The following is an 18,110-nucleotide window of genomic DNA, read 5'->3' as shown; positions in this document are numbered from 1 at the left end:
TGAAGCTGACTTGATGAGATCATGGTGGATAAACTTTTTAATGTGCTGCTGGATTTGGTTTACCAGTATTTTTTATTTTATTTTGTTTTATTATTTTATTTTATTTTTTGAGAAAGAGTCTCATTCTGTTGCCCAGGCTGGAGTGCAATGGCACAATCTCGGCTCATTACAACCTCCATTTCCTGGGTTCAAGCGATTCTCGTGCCGCAGCCTCCTGAGTAGCTGAGGTAATTTTTTGTACTTTAGTAGAGACAGGGTTTCACCATGTTACCCAGGCTGGTCTTGAAGTCCTGAGCTTAGGCAATCTGCCCCCTTCGGCCTCCCAAAGTACTAGGATTACAGGCATGAGTCACTGCACCCAGCCACAAGTATTATACTGAGGATTTTCACGTTGATGTTCATCTGGGATATTGGTCTGAAATTTTCTTTTTTTGTTGTGTCTCTGCCAGGTTTTGGTATCAGGATGATGCTGGCCTCATAAAACTAGTTTGGGAGGGGTCCCTCTTTTTCCATTGTGTGGAACAGTTTCAGGAGGAATGGTACCAGCTCCTCTTCGCACCTCTGGTGGAATTCGGCTGTGAATCCATCTGCTCCTGGGCTTTTTTTCATTGGTAGGCTATTAATTTCTGTCTCAATTTCAGAACTTGTTATTGGTCTACTCAAGGATTCGACTTCTTCCTGGTTTAGTTTTGGGAGGGTGTATGTGTCCAGAAATTTTTCCATCTCTTCTAGATTTGCTAGTTTATTTGTGTAGAGGTGTTTATAGTATTCTCTGATGGTAGTTTGCATTTCTGTGGGATCAGTGGTGATCTCCCCTTTATCATTTTTTATTGTGTCTATTTGATTCTTCTCTCTTTTCTTCTTTATTAGTCTGGCTAGTAGTTTATCAATTTTGTTAATCTTTTCAAAAAACCAGCTCCTGGATTCATTGATTTTTTGAATAGTTTTTGGGTCTCTATCTCCTTCAGTTCTGCTCTTAGTTATTTCTTGTCTTCCGCTAGCTTTTGCATTTGTTTGCTCTTGCTTCTCTAATTCTTTTAACTGTGATGTTAGGGTGTTGATTTTAGAGATTTCCTGCTTTCTCCTGTGGGCATTTAGTGCTATAAATTTCCCTCTACACACTGCTTTAACTGTGTCCCAGAGATTCTGGTATGTTGTGTCTTTGTTCTCATTGGTTACAAAGAACTTATTTATTTCTGCCTTAATTTTGTTATTTACCCAGTAGTCATTCAGGAGAAGGTTGTTCAGCTTCCATGTAGTTGTGTTGTTTTGAGTGAGTTTCTTGATCCTGAGTTCTAAATTGATTGCACTGTGGTCTGAGAGACTGCTTGTTATGATTTCCATTCTTTTGCATTTGCTGAGGAGTGTTTTACTTTCAATTGTGCGGTCAATTTTAGAATAAGTGCTATGTGGTGCTGACAAGAATGTATATTCTCTTGACTTGGAGTGGAGAGTCTGTAGATGTCTATTAGCTCCACTTGGTCCAGAGCTAAGTACAAGTCCTGACTATCATTGTTAAATTTCTGTCTCATTGATTTGCCTAATATTGAGAGTGGGGTGTTAAATTCTCCCACTATTATTGTGTGGGAGTCTAAGTCTCTTTGTAGGTCTCTAAGAACTTGCTTTATGAATCTGGGTGCTCCTGTAGTGGGCACATGTATATTTAGGATAGTTAGCTCTTCTTGTTGCATTGATCCCTTTACCATTAGGTAATGCCCTTCTTTGTCTTTTTTGATCTTTGTTGGTTTAAAGTCTGTTTAATGAGAGACTAGGATTGCAAGCCCTGCTTTTTTTGGCATTCCACTTGCTTGGTAAATCTTCTTCCATCCCTTTATTTTGAGCCCATGTGTGTCTTTGCACATGAGATGGGTCTCCTGAATACAGCACACTGATGGGTCTTGACTCTTTATCCAATTTGTCAGTCTGTGACTTTTATCGGGGCATTTAGCCTGTTTACATTTAAGGTTAATATTGTTATGTGTGAATTTGATCCTGTCATTATGATGCTAGCTGGTTATTTTGCCCATTAGTTGATACAGTTTCTCCATAGTGTCGATGGTCTTTACATTTTGGTTTGTTTTTGCGTGGCTGGTACCAGTTTTTCCTTTGCATATTTAGGGCTTTCTTCAGGAGCTCTATAAGGCAGGCCTGGTGGTGACAAAATCCCTCAGAATTTGCTTGTCTATAAAGGATTTTATTTCTCCATCACTTATGAACCTTAGTTTGGCTGGTTATGAAATTCTGGGTTGAAAATTCTTTTCTTTAAGAATGTTGAATATCGGCCTTCACTCTCTTCTGGCTTGTAGGGTTTCTGCAGATAGATCTGCTGTTAGTCTGATGGGCTTCCCTTTGTGAGTAACCTGCTCTTTCTCTCTGGCTGCCCTTAACATTTTTTCCTTCGTTTCAACTTTGGTGAATCTGACAATTATGTGTCTTGGGGTTGCTCTTCTCGAGGAGTATCTTTGTGGTGTTCTCTATATTTCCTGAATTTGAATGTTGGCCTGTCTTGCTAGGTTGGGAAGTTCTCCTGGATAATATATTACAGTGTGCTTTCCAACTTGGTTCCATTCTCCCCGTTACTTTCAGGTACACCAATCAAACACAGGTTTGGTCTTTTCATATAGTCCCATATTTCTTGGAGGCTTTGTTTGCTCCTTTTCATTCTTTTTTCTCTAAACTTGTCTTCATGCTTTATTTCATTAAGTTGATCTGTAGTCTCTGATATCCTTTCTTCTGCTTGATTGATTTGGCTATTGATATTTGTGTATGCTTCACGAAGTTCTCATGCTGTGTTTTTCAGCTCCATCAGGTCATTTATGTTTGTCTCTAAACTGGTTATTCTAGTTAGCAATTCCTGTAACCTTTTATCAAGTTTCTTAGCTTCCTTGCATTGGGTTAGAACATGCTCTATTAGCTCTGAGGAGTTTGTTATTACCCACCTTCTGAAGCCTACTTCTGTCAATTCATCAAACTCATTCTTTGTCCAGTTTTGTTCCCTTGCTGGTGAGGAATTGTGATCCTTTAGAGGAGAAGAGGCATTCTGGTTTTTTGAATTTTCAGCTTTTTTTGTGCTGGTTTTTTTTCATCTTCGTGGATTTATCTACCTTTGGTCTTTGCAGTTGGTGGCCTTCAGATGGACTTTTTGCGTAGTTGTCCTTTTTATTGACATTGATACTATTCCTTTCTGTTTGTTAGTTTTCCTTCTAACAATCAGGTCCCTCTGCTGCAGGTGTGCTGGAGTTTGCTTGGGTTCCACTCCAGACCCTGTTTTCCTGGGTATCACCAGCAGAGGCTGCAGAAGAGCAAAAATTGCTGCGTCCTCCTTCCTCTGGAAGCTTCATCCCAGAGGGGCACTCGCCAGATGCCAGCTGGAGCTCTCCTGTATGAGGTGTCTGTTGACCCCTGATGGAAGGTGTCTCCCAGTAAAGGGGTACAGGGATCAGGGACCCACTTGACGAAGCAGTCTGTCCCTTAGCAGAGCTCGAACACTGTGCTAGGAGATCTGCTGCTCTCTTCAGAGCCGGCAGGCAGGAAAGTTTAAGTTGGCTGAAGCTGCACCCACAGCTGCCCCTTCCCCCAGGTGCTCTGTCCCAGGAAGATGAGAGTTTTATCTATGAGCCACTGACTGGGGCTGCTGTCTTTCTTTCAGAGATGCCCTGCCCAGAGAAGAGGAAGCTGCAGTCTGGCTACAGCAGCGTGGCCACTCTGTGGTAGGCTCTGCTCAGTCTGAACTTCCCAGTGGCTTTGTTTACACTATGAGGGGAAAACTGCCTACCCAAGCCTCAGTAATGGCAGATGCTCCCCCTCACCAAGCTCAAGTGTCCCAGGTCAACTTCAGACTGCTGTGTCGGCAGTGAGAATTTCAAGCCTGTGGATCTTAGCTTGCTGGGCTTTGTGGGGGTGGGATCTAGTGAGCTAGACCACTTGGCTCCCTGGCTTCAGCCCCCTTTCCAGGGGAGTGAATGGTTCTGTCTCGCTGGCATTCCAGGCGCCACTGGGGTACCAAAAAAAACCTCTTGCAGCCAGCTCGGTGTCTGCCCAAATGGCCACCCAGTTTTTGTGCTTGAAACCCAGGGCCCTTGTGGTGCAGGCACTCAAAGGAATCTCCTGGTCTGTGGGTTGTGAAGACCACGGGAAAAGTGTAGTATCTGAGCCAGATAGCACTGTCCCTCATGGTATGGTCCCTCAGAGCTTCCCTTGGCTAGGGGAGGGAGTTCCCCGACCTCTTGTGTTTTCCAGGTGAGGCGACGCCCCACCCTGCTTCTGCTCACCCTCCGTGGGCTGCAAGCCCTGTCTAACCAGTCCCAGTGAGATGAACTGGGTACCTCAGTTGGAAATGCAGAAATCACCCGCCTTCTGTGTTGGTCTCACTGGGAGTTGCAGATTGAAGCTGTTCATATTCAGCCATCTTCCTGGTCATCTTCTTAATTCCATGGCTGTCACTTTCTGCTTGGCCTCCCAGCCTTTACTCCAGGTACCACTTATAAATAAGCAAGCGAATTAAATTGGGGGAAAAAAACCCAGCAACAATTGCTGAGCTTTCTTCAATGCCCTTTCTTTCTCTCTGGATCATGGCCAATTAGTACTGTCACTCTTAGCATCTCTCAGATATCTTCAAATAGATTTTTTAAAATCCAGCTTTTCTAGTTATTTCAGCAGGGGGTTAGTTTGATACAAGCTCAACCATTATAGCCAGAAGCAGCATCTTCCCATTCTCTCTATAGCTCCCTGCTGTCAGGTTTTCATCTTCCCATGGAAATATGGAAATATTAAACTATTCTTGTCAAGGTCACTAATGACCTCTCTGTCATCAAATTCAGTGGTCAGTTCTCATCTCACATGGACTTTCAGTGGCACTCAAATGCTCCTCCAAATGTATATATTCAACTTCCTACTTGACTTTTCAAAATAAAAATTTAATAGTCATCTCAAATGTAATGCATATGGTTATAAATTCTGGATCTCCCCATTCTGCGTCTCCCTCAATCTTCTGTCATCTCCATAAATGACAGCTTTATACAGAATTCTAAGTGCACTGGTGAAATACTTTGTAATCATCTGACTCCTCTCCAGTGACTTTCCATTTTACTCAGAACACCACCCAACCTTCAATCCCACAGACTCTGAGCCATAAATAATCCGTCCTCCCTCTACCTCTCTGACTTCATTCTCCTGCCATAGTTCGTGTCTCCTGTTCTACCCCAGTTATGCTGGTCTCCTTGCTGTTCCTTGAAGATACAAAATAGCTTCCTTCATCGCATCTTAAACCAGCTGTCCCCTCAGCTTAGTTATGCCTTGTCCAGATATATATGAGGTCTTTGCCAAAACATTACTCCTCACAAAAGCTTTAGCTGATTATTCCATGAAAATGAGTACCTTTCTATCACTGTCTACCCCTTTACCTTGTTTTGTATTTCCGTTATGTTTTTATCACTACTTAATAAATTATTAAGTAGTGATGAAAAGATGTATTTACTTGATTTTTGTCTTTGCTAGAATGCAAGCTCTACTGGAGCAGAGATGTTATCTGTTTTATTACTGCTGTATTCTCAGTGTCAGCCATACTAATATAAAAATAATGCATCATCCCCATTTTACGGTTATAAATGGAAAAAACAAAGAGGTTATTCACTTTAATCCAGGACATAGAGCTAGTGAGCTAGGACTGAATCTGGTAGCTTGAGTCCAGTGTCCATTCTCTTAGCTATTTCCTTGTATCCTCCTCTGATAGAGGAGGTTTTAATTAATAGTCTGGGCTATATGAATCCACACAACTTCTTTTGCTTGTAGAAGTTGGGCTCAAGACAAAACACAACAAAATAAGACAAACAAAAACAGTGTTATCTGGCATGCCCACAAACCCTCCAGAATCCTTCTTGTTTTCTAAAAAGATGAAAGTGGAAGGGAAGAATCCTTATCCCTAGTGGGAGCAAGACTGAGACCCCTTATTATAAGCACTTCCAAAGTCAAGGCAAAATAAGACAAAAGTTCAAGAAAAGAGGAGGCAGAAGAGGGAAAGGCAGAAGAGGAAAGGGAAGAATGGAGGAACAGAGGAAAAAGAGAGGGAAAGAGGAAGAAAGCATGCAGCCTCGTGCATGTTCAGATTTTACTTTTTTTCACATATACCAAAACCATACCACAATTTAACCTTATAGTTGATAACTATTATTTTCATTGATTCTTATTCAAGTCAGGGAGAGACAGGAGGTGTAAAAGGAGTCATGAACTCTTCTTAGAAGACAAAGCACACACTTTCTCTTAATAGTTCCCATTGGTAGAATAGAGAGAAGAAAGCCAAGGAAAATGTAGGCCTAGTTGGACAACAGAGGAACCATGTGATGAGAAAATCTTTCTCTTAGAAAGACCCAGAGCAAGCAGAGGTAGGATTAATCTGGAGAAGCTAATAGTGTCTGTCTGCTAATGGTTAGACTATGAATGGGTAGGAAGCTCAGTATCTGTCTACTAATGGTTAAACTATGAATGGGTAGGAAGCTCAGCAACTTAGGAATAAAGGAATTTAGTAGAGTCTACTCAGGTTATGTGTTTAAGATTGGAGGTTAAATAAGCTCTCGCAGAAATAATACAAAGCCTAGTTAGAAAAGAAGAAAGGCATTTGACCTGTATTTCCCATATGTTTTTAATTTCTAAATGTTTGCTCTGAAAAAGGGCTAAGGGATTTGCTACATTTTGAGGCCATCTATTCTATGCATGGACAATTATCAATGCATTACATAACTTATTTACATATGTAGTTAAAGACTTCCTCTCTATAGCTTTGCCAACTGGTGCTACTTTTGCCTTACAGAGTTGTACTTGTAAACTGTGTTCATTTTCCCAAATACCAGTTCTTTAGGTAATTAAAGGCAGGATTCATATTCCTCTACAGATCTCCTCTGTTATGTTCTCTACTCTCCTGTTTCAGTTTTCACTCTAGGTAAACTTCCAGTTGTTGGCTGGACATTTGGATCAGGAAGTCATCTTGCTTAGATTTCAATTTCAACGTGATTAAAACAGAACAGAATCACTCCTACCCCTAGAGCAACTCTTCTCTTGACTTTCTCATCTGCCAAGAAGTCATTTTTGACTCTATTATTTCTCTACTGCAATCCTGAATTAAATAGATCACCATGTCTTTGTGGACATTATCCCATTTGTTCCTTCCTTCCCATCTCCTCTGCCTTAACTGGAATCCATGCCATAATGACCACTCCCTTTGACTTCTAATTGATGTCTTCTCACCTCAGCCTGCTCTTTCTTTCAACTCATCTAATATATCCCAGCTAAACCATATTCTTATCAAAATTGTCAGTGCTTTCTAATGGTCATTTAATACAATACAAACTCCTTAACCCAGTATTTGAGGCAATCTACACTATGGTCTGACTCTATGAGATTGTCTTGTACCAGATTGCTATTAGGTTGGTGCAAAAGTCATTGTGGTTTTGCCATTACTTTTAATTGCCATTACTTTTAATGGCAAAACTGCAATTACATTTGCACCAACCTAATATATCAACAAAAACAACAACAATAATTAAAATATATTGACTACTTCTGACTCTCTACTATGTCTCGTATAAATCATACCTTCTAGAACAATGTTGTCCAACATGGTAGCCAACAGATACATGTGGCCTATTGAGCACTTAAAATGAGGCTAGTTTATATTAAGATGTGCTGTAAATGTAAAATATATACTGGATTTTGAAGACTTAGTATGCAAAAAGAATGTACTACATCTCACTAGTTTTATATTGATTACACGTTGTAATGATAATGTTTAGATATATATTAAGTTAAATAAAAAATTAAGGCCAGGTGCGGTGGCTCACACCTGTAATCCCAGCACTCTGGGAGGCAGAGGTGGGTGGATCACTTGAGGTCAGGAGTTCGAGACCAGCCTGGCCAACATGGTGAAACCCCATCTCTACTAAAAATACAAAAATGAGCTGGGCACGGTGGCAGGCACCTATAATCCCAGCTACTTGGGAGGCTGAGGCAGGAGAATCACTTGAATCTGGGAGGCAGAGGTTGCAGTGAGCCAAGACCGCGCCACTGCACTACAGCCTGGGCAACAGAGTGAGACTCCGTCTCAAAGAAAAAAAAAAATAAAATTACTTTTAACAGTGTCTTTTAAATTTTTATAATGTAAGTCTTGGAAAATGTAGAAGTACATATATGGTTTGAATTTGTGGCTTAAATTATATTTCTATTGAATAGTTTTGCTTTGCTGTGACAAATAAATACGTGCATGAACAAAAAAAGGAAAATATATAGAAATACAGCGTTTTAAAAACGTGACAGGATTTGGGGATGAGTCTTTTGCTTTTTTTTCAAAATAATTGTTATCATTTTAATTGTTTATAATAAAAAGTATAACACCTAGTTAAGTTTAAAAATGGTCATATCTATCTGTCAAGATAACTCTTTCTACAGGAAGCTTTTTTCGGGAGTCTCAGCCAAAAGTAATTTCTTCTTCATTGTATTTCTTCTGTGTGTGGTTCTGAAATGTGCAGCACAGAGAACCACCCAGGGTGTATCTAAAAAATTACCAGCTACCCAGGCCAATTGAATCATCATTTCTGGGGGTGGGGTCTATTATCAATACAATTGATATTATCAATATCCCCATCTGGGGATGGGGTCTATTATTAATACAATATTAATAAAAGCAACATTGAGAAATAGCAATGGGTCAGGCTGTGGCACTTATTAGATGCTTCCTTTTAGTACAGTAACTTGTCTATTTGATATTTTGTCTCCTTTATTAGACTTAAGGTATGCAACTTTGCATCCTCCATGCTACAAGCTTTTATATGTCACAGATCATCAATAAGTATCATTAAATAAATGCTGAAAGTTGAAAAGCATTTCCATAAATGGAATCACTATAGGTAAATTTAGTAAATTCCGTCAATTACTGGGTTATTTATTTCTTACCATCCTATGATGTGCATACTATTATTATTCCCATTTTTATGAAGATGAGAAAATGAATTTTCTGAAAATGAAATAAAGTAGATGTGACATCCCACTAACCAGTGACAGGATCAGGATTTGAACACAGATTGAATTGACTGCAAAGCACCAATGGCTAATTACCATTGTCCTGGAAAAACAGCAGACATTATTGTTCTCTATATTGAGTACGACCAAAATGCAGTCTGCCCAGAAAAGCATGAGACCAATAAAACAAGACAGGTGAAAAACTTAAACCTTTATGACAAGAGTCTAGTGGTGGCACTGAGTAAAGAAGAAAGTTTAGCTTGTACTGAAGGGAGGAGTAGATTTGAATGTGTTGCAAAAGCTTACATTTTGATATTTTCTCACATTAGAGTGAAAATCTTTGAGTAGTAGCCAACTAAATCATATGTTGGGCTGAATCTAATTCATCGAACATTTTTTGAGGGTCTCCTATGTGCCAGGCACATAGGTCCTTAGCATACAATAGAGCAGAGCCTGACACATAGTAAACATTAGGAATGTTGCACACATTGTTGAGTTCTTGAATGCCTGAGTAATGAGTAATGATTCATAAAACACAGTTTCTGCTCAAAAGATACAGTCTGGTGGGGAAAACAGTTAAGAGACAATTATAGCACCATCTGATCTGTGTTATAAAAGAGCTAACTAAGTACAGAGGGGAGGGTGGGCCAACATAAGGGCCACCTAGCTGAAGCCTCCCGTGGAAGAAAAAAGCCACAGTACCTAATCTCTTGCATAGAGAGGAAAGCTTTCAGCTACAGAAGGCTATGGATCCCTTCTACTTAAAATATCCAGGATCCAGGAGTGTGCCCAGCTATTTTTAATTAGCACTGCCGATAGGAAATGTGTTATCTCATGGAATGTAATGCCATCCATGTAGGAACCCAAGGAAGCCTAAACATTACTCTCAACTCTATCTCCTCCTTCCCTGCCTATGTTCGATTGGTTGCAAACTCCTTCTTAATAGTCCTCCTTAATAGCTTTCTAATCTGCCCCCTGTAGTCTCCATCTCCATCACTACCACTGTAGTTTGGGTCCTGATAAATTCTCTCCCGGATTACTGTGTCAGCCTCCTGACGCGTCTCTCTGCCCCCATCTTATCTTATTCTCCCACCCTGCAGCTAGAGAGATCCTCCCGAGAACCAAAGCTGATCACAGTTCTCTCTGTCTCTGAATCTTAAGTGGCTCTCTATTGCACACAAGATAAAATATAACTCCTTATTTGACATACCCTGCAGGTCTCTGCTTGAATCTTCTCTTCATAGCCAGTGATTCTGATGTACTGAATTGATTACCTATCTTGCATCTTGTCGTGGTGGATGATGATTCTAAGCTTACCACGGGCTGCTGCTTTATCCTGAACGCTCTACATTCCTCCTTCAGCTTTCTTCACTAGGCTTCCTCCAACTTACCTTTCAAATCTCAGCTGAGATGTGACTTCCTTAACAAGCCTTTCCTTGTTTGCCAAGTCTGGGTGGGGGATGGTTCAATCTTCTAATAGAGCAGTTATCATGCTGCATTACAATTACTTTCCCCACTTCAGCCTGAGCGTCTTGCATCAGAGAGAAGTCGGTGTCTTTCCAGCGTCTATGTCTTATGCCTAGCAAAGCACCTATCACTTAGTAGGAACTCAATGAATGCGTGTTAGGGTAGCCTTTCTAGTCAGTCAGCACCACAACAAATACCCTCTTTCCTTGAGTAGGTTTGATAATCTAATTAGTGAGGCTGAGAAACTTCTGCAAGTCAGAGGTCAGTTGGTGGTGGTAAACAGAGGTCTGTGGGTTGTCCCAGTGGATGAGGACCAACTATGCAATATGTATTATATAATCGGTGCTAACTGAACAGGCCAGAGAAAATGAGCTTGGAACCAAAAAGCTCTCCCTTGGCCAATCTAGTCAGTGTAAAACTGTCCAAACCATCATTTAGCTAGCCACCTGGAAATACCTAGTTTCCCAAATAATACCCTGACAGCCAAAATTGAAAAACTTTCCCATCACCAGTGAGGTTTTATTTTTTTTAATTTTCTGTTCCAATGACAAGAATATAAAAGTATGTAATCCTCTATACAAATGACAAGAATAGAAAAGTCTGAGTATGGTATGAACTTCATATCTTATTATGTATTATATTTTATTAGGCAGAATGATATCAAAGTTAATAATGTGAAGTTTTTGTGTAGGAACTGCTACTATTATCGGTAAAAATACAACGCCGAAACAAAATTATAGAAAAGGAATATTACATTTTTGTTCCTAAAGAATTTGCATTAAGCTCAAAGAGAGCAAATAATGAAGAATGAAAGGAGGCTTTGTTATTCAGCAATTTCTGTGATCTGCCAAAATGTCAAATAAACCATTTAATCAATCAGAAAATTAAAGAATGTGGCAAACCTCAAGGTAGTTTGAGATTACAGCTGTGCAAAGTACTTCAACTGTAACATGGAGCTATGTCACAATAACAATTACTTCATGACTCATTTTTCTATAACTTTGTTGATGCAAAAACACAATTTAGGTTTCAAATTAATTGCAGCTGTGCTCCCATTTGAATCTTGTGTACTTTATTTGTGGATGTTTTCACAAATTCTTCCAACTTCTACTTTAATGAACCTCACTTTTACAGGGAGGCTACATCTATTAAAAAGGAATTTTTGCCATATTTCATCCCAAAATTCAATTATAATCCTCAAATTTATTTCTTTGAATAATTATGTAGTGAAATCAAGCTTGGGAGGCAATTTGAGATTTTTGAAAAGAAACATGAAATGTTCTGATAAGTTATCCCAGGATGGAGAAATTATTCAAGCAATCATTCAACAAACATTGAGTTCTTTCTGTGTACCAGGCCCTCTGGTAAATGTTGGAGAAAAATAGGGACAAACCAGAAATAGTCCCTGCTTTCATGGAGTATCAATTATACTTGAGAAGAAAAACATGAATTATGCAAATAATAATTGATTAGAAACCAAGTCAAATGCTCTGAAAGAAAGAACTATGCTTTGATGGGAATAAGTAACAGGTGAGCCTGATCTGGACAACAAGCTAGGAATGTGATAGATGGGAGAAGAGTTTGAAGGCTGAATAGATGTGAACTAGAGAGAGAAAGGCAGAGAAGTGGGCTCGGAAAGGCTTCCAGGTGGAGGCAGCCATGAGGGTGGGAAGAGATGGGAAGGGATGCTAAGGTAAGTAGATTGCCCAGAGAATGGAGATAAACCTGAAGAGGTAAACAGCGTCCAAATCATACAGCACCTATGGGCCATGGTGGTGACTTGGGCCTTTATTTTAACAGAACTGGCAAATCATTAAAGGGATTTAAGAAGGAAAGAAAGCCAACATGTCACACTTGAATTTGAAGAGCTATGTCTGGCTGCACTGTGAGACTGGAGGCCCAGAGAGGATTCAAAACACATTGGAATTGTAGGCCATTGCAGCAGTTTTGGCATGTCGACCTTGGGTAGTGGTGGTGAGGACAGAGACACAGATGGATTTCGTAGATATGTAAGACATAAAAATCAATATAACTTTGAATTAGATTAGAAATGGGTCAAAAAATTGTTTCAAGGATTATTCCTAGACTTCTGCTTTACCCAAATGGTATAAACCACTAAGATAAGAAAACGTGTAGGAGGCCCAGGTTTAGGGCAGAAGATAACTAATCAGTTTTGAACTTGTTGCAAGTGATATACCTTTGAACCATTCTAGTGGCAGTGTCTAGAAGAACTTAGATATATGGACTTGGAATTCAGAAGAGATCAGGGAAGAAGTTATTGACTCCATGGACCTGGAGGAGATTTCCCAGAGAAAGAAGAGGAAGAGATCTAGGCCCAGGAAAATACCCGAAATCTTAAGTAACTTCAGATTAAATGTTTGGGCAAAAATGGAAAAACCTGCTAAAGAAATGAAGCTGTAGCTAGAGAGATAAGAGAAAAACAGAAAACTGTTGTGTCATAGAGGCCAAAATGACACAAAAGAGAATATATATATTTAAAGCCACTGATCAACAGCATAGATTGCTATGGAGAAGTCAGTAAATGAGGATTTAAATAGTTCATTAGATTGAGCTACATGAAGATTATTGGTGACCTTAGCAGCAGCTATTTACAGAGATGAGTCATGGGTTATAAGGCAAATTAGAGTGAACTGAGAGCAAGGAGGAAGTAAGATAATAATGATGATGGTTATAATCATAATAGTATTAGCTTACACTTGTATAACATTTACTATATTTCAGGCACTATTTTAAGTCATACCTAATTTACTCTCTACAACAACCGTATGAGAAACATCCTCTATAGAGAGGTTTTACCATTCCTCTACGGAGAGGTTAAATAACTTCTCCAAGGTCACACGTGATGACAAGTCTCTGAAGAAGTTTTGTACGTGAAGGGAAGGAGACATTTATTTAGCAAAGTAGCTGAAAATTGAGGAAAGTAACAGAAAAGCTTTAGAGTTGACTTGTCCTCACCCCTTAAGGGAAACCCCTTGGTTTGTTTATGTAGGAATAGGAAAGGTATTTGTATCCCCTCAAAGATAGAGGTGTGGGTTTCTATTTTATACCTATCAAGAGAAATGGGGTTTTACCTCTCAACCATGGTTCAGGAGATACTGAGCCCTGCTCAGCTAGCCAAGGAGGATCAGAATGGAAAATGTTCTGTGTAAAAGTTCACCCTCAACCTAAGAATTCATTTTAATTTTATGTCTGTGCAACAATAGGAGGAACTACTTTGAATCCTTATTTAAGATATGGAAATGGAGACTGGAAGAATGTCAACTTTGTGTTTTCTAGTTTTATGATAGTCGTGATGTTGTGGCCTCCTTCCTCTGAAACCAGAGTTCATATCGCTTGCCCAGGAGGCCTTCTCTGATTACCCCAAAGGAATCACCCTATATATCTATTAAACCCTGGGCATCCCTTTTCACAGCATTCATTCAACTTTCACCACTCACTCAGTCTGTTCCCCTGTCACCCCCACCATGCCATTAGTCCCAATTGGGGACCGTGTCTGCTTTGTTCTTGACAACATCCTTAGCCCCAGGCAGAGGACTTGGCACATAAATCAGCAAATGAATTTCAAATCTACACATTACATTTCAAGTGAAATGACGTTTTTGTCTTTTTCATGTCAGTTTCTATCTAATAACCCTGGAGATATTATATCTTCATAGTCTCCATAGTGCTGTTATGGTTTTCAAGCATTTCTGCTTATATCTCTTGAGGAGAGCCTCAGAACAACCTGAAATGGGAAGGATGGAAATCACTCCCAAGTTAGGGGGTTAATTTGGATTTGGATTTGATAAAACTGAAAAAACTATTTATTGAAATTAGCTTTTATAATTTGAATAAGAAGGGACCATAACCAAAAGGTATGTATTTTAAATGAAAATAACATTTGCAAAAGCAAGATGAGGAACTTGGGCTTCAAAGGAGTAAGTAACTTCTTCATGGCCACACATCTAGCCAGGAGCAGAGGAGGGTCCTCTCATTGTATTAATTCCACTGTCCTGTTTACCAGCTACCATTGCACACAATGTGTTCTGTGTTCCATTATCAAAAGTTTATGTGGATTGCCACAGGGTGGTTGAGCCTCCTTCAAATATCTACTTCCTCAACTTCCCTTTAGTTTTGATGTCACATGCCCTAGTAGAATTAGGATATAAGCCTTCCTCAGCTGCACTGTCTGCATAAGGATGTGGGGAAGGTCTGAAAATCCACCCCACAGAGACCTAGGGACCCTTGACACTTTGCTCCCTCTTGGGAGGCGGGAAACCTACTATGCAGGTACTCAGAGGCTTTTGCCCAGAGGGCTATCCCTATCTGTTCTAGCATCATTCTGACCTTTACCAAGAATATGGGGAAAGGCTGGCAATATGGACAGAGAGAACCAGAGGGGCTGAGAGGGCTTGCAAGCTTTCCCTCAACTGGGCAGGCTCAATCATCAGAGGCGACAGGAGAGGGGAATGTTTATGGAGGGGTGGTGGGCACTCTCTGTTTGACCTCAAAGCCCTGATGAGAAGTAGGAGTGAAGGGATCTGACTATATCACCTTACACAAAGCATAGAAGATAAGTTTGGAGCTGAGAGACAATATCTTGATAATTGGCACACCTAGTACGGGTCCTGTCCTCGGTCTGAGGACTGACATCAAGGTTATGATGAGAATATTTTGAAAAACATCCCAGGCAATCGTAATCTCTAAAAGCCCTACTTTCCAAATCTGGAAGAAAAAAAAATTGGGGCAATAACTTCCTAGTGAGATTGTTGAGAGAATTAATCAAGAAAATTTATGTAAAAGACAGGGTATCTAAAAGGCTATTAGTGGATTATTGTGTTCTTAGTTCCAAGGTGTCTCAGAGAGGAAGATAGTGCAGAAATGGAGTGAGAGGCAGGAAAGCCATAAACATCTTAAGACAAAGTTGTTTTCTAGATTTGAGAGGCTACAACTGCTGACAGATGGTGGGGGGTCTCACTGGCTTTAAAAACTTGAACTTGGTGAAATTGAGAAAAATATTTACTGAAATTATTTTCTATAATCTGGACAGGAGGGGGCCATAACCAAGAGGTATATATTTCAGATGAAAATAATATTTGCAAAAGCATGTGCAGTATTTGCTTAAAGCCTGGTTTTCTTTCGAGCCTCTTGCCTCTTGGTCCTTGAATTTAATAGAAATTTGTGCTCCTGAAACAAATGGGTATGCTCACATGTACACATCTACACATACAACCATAGTGAGCATCTATTAAATTTATTCATTATCATTCCTTTTGGATTTCTCCTGTCAACTTAAGTCATCTGTTTATTTTATCTAGGCTATTACATTTTCTTTAGAGACATTAAAGCCTATTTGTAAATAATAGTGTATTCTTCATAAATAGAAATTACAGACATCCTGCATTTAGAGTAGTCTCCAGTTAAGACATATTTTCATATACTACTAATTTTTATCAGAACACAGTATCCTATTTAAACGCTCAACTGATTCATCCTTCAAAATCTGGGAATAAACAGTTCTTCTTTACTATGGATATTAACTACCATTTGATCTATTGCATTCCTCTAACAATTAAATTCATGAGTAATGTAAGAACATCATAGCTGAAAAACATCTTATTAAGGCTTTTTTAATGTTGAAGAAAACCACAGGACTAGTCTTGAAGATTTCAAAGGAAAGGCAACATATAATTCTAAGTTCTTCATTAATGTATATTTCTCTACAGATAAATGGGAGACTATATGTGCTTATCTGTGAAGATAGATGTGGATGTCTCCAAAGGCTTATACAAATGTACATGCTGGTGTGAATCGCCATTTCCACAAAGTCTCCAAATGACGATTTGTTGATCGCTCTGTAAAAGCCCAAGGCCTTTCTCTTTAGTAGGAATACCAACTATCTGATTGTTTTACTTTTATTCAAAGAAATTTAACAAATGCTGCTCATTTCTTGGTTACCTTATAATTTTATGAAATTCACACAAAAAAAGACAAATATGAAGGAGCCAGATTGTGCAAGAGTCTTAGATAAACAAAAGATTCTGGAACAAGCTAACATAGTAAGTAGAACAGGTAGTGCAACTTCAAAGTTATTTCATACACACCACAAACAGAGCTAATCTCTCAACATCGAGAGATACTCTTGTGGACATTTTGACCTTAATTTTAACAAGGAACAGGTAGACACTGGTATTTAAGAGTTAGCATGGTGTACTTTGATTCCTATTTGGTGACTCACGGTTTTCAAATATTTTCAGGTGCTGACGTGAGTCACCAAAGTCCTGTGTCTCTCACTCCTGGCCTTGTTAGTAGTCAGCAGTGTGAACTCCATCTCGTCATATGTAGAATGGGGGATTGAAATATATAATTTATGGTTTCTTTCCATTTCTAAAATGATTGCTTTCATTCCAGAAATTTAAGATCAAAGTTGAAAAAGTAAATAGAAGCAGCACATTTTGACAGACACTCCCAGAGGGAACAAAAAACAGGAATGGAGACAGCAAGGGAATCTGGTTAACTTTGTGCAAAACAGCATAACACTGATAAAGAAAAGAAGGTAAACAAAAATTTTCTGACATTTACTTCTGCTAGGAGTGTAGATTGGTACAACATTCCTGGAAAACAATTTGATAATAGTTATAAAGAGCCACAAAATGCTCATTAATTTCTAAATTGTTAACTTCACTACTAAGAATTTATTCTAAGGAAAAATAGAGATAAAAGTTGATGGGCAAAGAAAGATCCATCTCTGCATTATTTATAAGAGGGAAAACTAGAAAAGCAAAACTATGTGTCTCACAAGAAGTTAATGGTTGAAGCATGGTGAATTCGGTGAGAAATGTAAATGATTCTTTGTTGTCATGACATATAATGGTGGTGTCTTGACACAATAATGCCAGGAAGTACCATATATGTATTACTTCTTTTAACAAATATTTGAATGTCTACTATGTGCAGACATAATTCTAGGCTCTGGGGACAAAGTAGCAAATAAAGAGGAAGATTTCTCTTCCAGCCCCCCGGAGCTAGGGAGGTAAGACTATAAACAAATAAAGAAACAGGTAAATATGTCGTGTATCTGATGACGAAAAGTACTATGGAAAAAAAGCAAGGTGGTAGGAGTCTGGAAGAGGAGGAGACTTGTGATTTTATAGTCACAGTCAGGGCAAGGCTCATTGATCAGAGATTTTGGAGCAGAGATTTGAGTCAGTGAGCTAGTGGACATGTAAATATCCAGGAAGGGTATTCTAGGTCAAGGAAACAATTTCAAAGGCTCTGAAGTAGAAGTACACTTGGTGTATTTATGAAATACCCTAAAGTCAGCAATGGGGAGAGTGGTAAGAGATGAGGTCAGAAACATGGGGTGAATGCAGACCATGTGAGCCTTGGGGGTCACTATAAGAACTTCGAGCTTAATTAAGCAAGCAATTAAGTCATCAACATTTATTGAGCCCTCATTGTGTAACCTAATTTTGGACTACCAATAAATTGCTTATGTATTCCCTGCTAAAACATACTCTCAGAATGTTTATCATTAAAAAAAGATTTTTTAATGTCCAGTTAAACAGATGAAAGAGAAAAAAAGCTAATGGAATGAAACAATGAACTAAAAGGGCAAACCTTATTACCTTGAACCA

This window comes from Gorilla gorilla, chromosome 10 (genome assembly GCF_029281585.2).
Source record: "Gorilla gorilla gorilla isolate KB3781 chromosome 10, NHGRI_mGorGor1-v2.1_pri, whole genome shotgun sequence".
In the NCBI taxonomy this organism is placed as follows: Eukaryota; Metazoa; Chordata; class Mammalia; order Primates; family Hominidae; genus Gorilla; species Gorilla gorilla.
This window is presented reverse-complemented; position numbering follows the sequence as displayed.